The sequence below is a fragment of the Mirounga leonina genome, unplaced genomic scaffold, assembly GCF_011800145.1.
Source record: "Mirounga leonina isolate KUSES-001 unplaced genomic scaffold, KU_Mleo_1.0 Mir_153, whole genome shotgun sequence".
Lineage (NCBI taxonomy): Eukaryota > Metazoa > Chordata > Mammalia > Carnivora > Phocidae > Mirounga > Mirounga leonina.
In genome coordinates this window covers 19,389,025-19,392,984 of record NW_023270387.1, presented here as the reverse complement: position 1 = coordinate 19,392,984, position 3,960 = coordinate 19,389,025, and the positions used below count along the sequence as shown (strand labels likewise).

General features: G+C 39.3%; 1 pseudogene; it reads right to left on the bottom strand.

The window, feature by feature from the left end:
- Nucleotides 1-2,440: 2,440 nt before the first annotated feature.
- On the bottom strand, nt 2,441-3,377 carry LOC118013492 (annotated as a pseudogene).
- Between the last annotated feature and the right edge of the window lie 583 nt (nt 3,378-3,960).

Below are 3,960 nucleotides of genomic sequence, written 5' to 3'. Positions count from 1 at the left end.
ATTATTTCAGAAAGCAGTTTGGCATTCCCTAGCAAATTTGCTATTTGAATTCCCTCCAATTCAGCCATTCTGCTCCTGAATGCATCTTCTAGAGAAATTCTTTGACCTGTGCTCTAGAGACATGCAAAAGAATGTTCATAATAACAAATTAGAAGCCACCTACATGCCTTACAACAATAGAATGAATAAAGAAATAATAAAATGTAAAATTTCAGCCATATGCGTCAAAATCAGTGAATCTCAAAAACAAGTTTAAAAGGAATAAAGACAATCATGTATGAGTTTATTCAAACAAATTTCAAAACCAGAAAAAAACTAAATAATACGTTGTTTTAGGGATGCTACATAGTGCTAAATCCATAAATAAAATAAAATTATTTCCTTAATAAGAGCACCTTGGTAATAACATCTGTGAGGATGAGGACAACAGAAGTACACAAAAAGAAACCTCTAGATTATATTCTATTTCCTGTACTGGCTGAAAAGTACACAGACATATATTAATATTCTTTAAATTTTATAATATTTTATAATATTTTTAAAATATGAAAGATTTCATATTTCACAATACAAATAATTTTTAAAACTGCAATAAATAAAAACATATTATTAAATTTGTTTTGGATGCTGTAACAATATAAATAATAGATAAAATATATATATTTATTCCCAATCAAAAAAGAATGGACCCAGCTTAATTTATTGATTATGGAAAACAACACATAATTTATTGATACATAATTTTTAACAGTTTATCTTATGTTTGGTTTGTTCACCAAATGTATATTAAAATACAGATTAAAATTTCATTATATGTTAGGGCATACAAATGGACAAAAACAGCTTAAGGTAATTACAAACTTCTACCTAAGCCCAAAACAACCATGATTCATGACAAACTTTCTTGAAAATGTCAAAAATCAAGGAAGTTAAATAACACAGCTACAAGGATAAGCAGAGTTGGTGTGATTATGCCAAAGTATTCTGTAACTTTTGGCTCTGTCCTTTGGAATAAATATGTATTTTTATATTTATCCAGAGAATTAGGAATGGCAAAAGAAGAACCCCATTTTACTAAGTCCTTTTGAAAGTTCTGTGGGCTTGGCACCATGGGGATTTAAGGGATTGCTTTTATAGGTAACTAGGAAAGAAGTTAGCCCAGTATAGCTAGAAAAAAGGCAATCTATCTATCTGTCAGGCCAAGGCCAATTCTAGTTGCTAGTACCACCCCAATAGCCCAGTTAGCTCAGTTCCTTAATAAGAACTAGTCAGATTCCCAGAGTCGATAGAAAATAACTAAAACATGCAGGGGGATGGTCCCACCTAGAGAACTATCATCGCAGCCCATCAGTTTGTTTCTCCGTGAAGATAAGGGAAGCACAAAACCCCATGATTTCTGGCACTATTCTCAGTGGGTCTGGTCCCACCACTTGAATGAGTCACAGCAACTCACGTACGTACACACACCACACATTATGTCCTTTAGCACTGAGCAGTCAGACTAAAGGCAGCAGAAGATTCACTCTGTCTAGCACCCTGCTAAATTGATGCAATAATCCAATCTTGGGACAGATTTTGGTAGACTTGTCAAAATCATATTCCAAGGTGCCTACCCAATCACTCTTGGTGTTTTATGGATGGAAAACTAATGCAGTGATTGACGCTAACAGGGGGAAGCTGAGAAACTTAGGAGGTGAATGGAGATTGCTTGTATGAGCAAGACTGATGTTCATTTACCTTCATGCCTAAGAAAACTGGCCACAAGCATACAAGGAGCAGAGGTATCGGGACATGTCTAGACATCAGCATGGATCACATCCAAATGGCTCTGATGCAATGAAGAGTTCTCAGAAGGCCTACTTGAGGTGCTACAGAGATCTCTCACCATCAGGGTATGCATACCTTGTCCCTTATCATCCTTCACCCCCTGTCCTTCACTCCCTGTCCCTGATCAGTAATTCACCTTGGGCTCTGGTGGGACCCAGCTCACATCAAATTCCATTCAAACCATTTTCCATATAGCCTTGAAGAAAGGTGTTCTCAAATTCAACTACCCTCTGTGACAGGAGTCAGTAAACTATGACCTGTGGGGCATATCTTGTTTGCTGCTTGATTATATAAGTGAAGTTTTATTGGAACAAGCCTCATCCATTTGTTGGTATATTTTTCTATGGCACTTTTCATGCTACCATAGCAGAGTTCAGTATTTGTGAAAGAGACCATGTGGTCCTCAAGGCCTAAAATATATACTATCTGGACATTTAGAGAAAAGGTTTGTTGATCCCTGGTCTATTAGGGAATTTGTCACAGGTTTGTATCAGCTAGAATTGCTATTCAGTTGTCTTCAAGGCAGAAAGACAACTGTCATGGATACATTTTTTTAAAAATGAATTTAATACACAAATGGAAAGAAAAAAACCCAACTTTACCCACCAGGGGACTAGTGACCTTCTGAAACAATCTGGCCCCCAGCCAGTTTTTTCAGGGCTCCTTTGACATCTTTGTTTCTCAGAGTGTAGATTGTGGGGTTCAGCATGGGGGTGACTACATTGCCAAAGATTTGTACTGGGGTCACCAGAACCTCACTCAAAGATGGTTGGGTATAGATGAGGGCACAGGGCCTGAAGAACAGTGTGACCCCTGAGAGGTGGGAGACACAGGTGGATGCTGCCTTGCACCTCCCCTCAGCAGAGTGCATCTTTAGGATTGCAATGACAATACCAACGTAAGAAGCAAGGATGAGGAGAAAACATGTCATGGGCACAAGGCTGATATTGGTGAAGCTCACTGTCTCAATGATGAGGTTGTTACCACAGGCCAATTTGACTACAGGGAAGATGTCACAAAAGAAATAGTCTACTTTGTTAGACCCACAGTATGGCAGTTGGAAGGTCAGCGTGGTGAGAACTGTGGCATGAAAAGAGCTAGCAAATCAGGTGCCGGCAGCCAGCAGGGCACACACCCGGCGGTTCATGATGATGGTGTAACGCAGTGGGTGGCAGATGGCAGCAAATTGGTCATAGGCCATCACCATGTAGAGCAGGCACTCGGTGCTACCCAGGAAGTGGTAAAAAAAAAAAGACCCGAGACATGCAACTACCCAAGGAGATGACTCAGTTCCTCACTAGCAGGTTAGCCAACATCTTCGGGGTGCTCACAGAAGAGAAGCCAATGTCCAGCACAGAGAGGTTACAAAGAAAGAAATACATAGGAGTGTGGAGGTGGGGATCAGACATAACAGCTACAAGGATAAGCAGATTTCCTAGTACGGTGCAGAGGTAGAAGATGGAGAACACAACAAAGAGCATGGTTTCTTGCCCCTCTGTGTGTGGGACGCCCAGCAGAATGAACTCTGTAACCAAAGTGTAATTCCTCATCGCCATAGAAGTTAGACTTTATCCTGGAAAGGAGGAAGAATGACAATAAGTGAACGACCCAAGGAATGAAATTGCACTCTTCGCTACCGGTAGATTCATAAAAGGAAACATAATCATAGGCTCTATCAGTGAAAAGATAATGTTTATTGTTACTTGGACTGAGGGGCTGCAAATGCCCCAGAAGGACAAGTGGTTTCTGGGGTGAGGACACAATGCAGGTAACTTGACTGGTATATAGACAGGTATTATTTTATTATTATCAGATGGAGAAGAACTAATGGCAAAGAGTGTAGAAGTTTTGAGACTGAGAAAGGACAGGAAAGACAAAGGAAGACAAAGGAAGGATAAAATAAGATAGAGAAAAGAGGAGGCAATGGATTAGGCACATTTATAGTTTACATAGAATTTTCATAACCATTTGCTTCTGAAGCTTTAACAGAATCCCAGAAGCCAGGTATAATGTCTCCATTTCATAGATGATGAAGAAATGATGATTCAGGGAAGTTAAATAACTTGCTCAGATTCTCAGATACAGATTGTGACAGATCCAGGATTGGAACCCAAGGATTCTAGATGCATCATA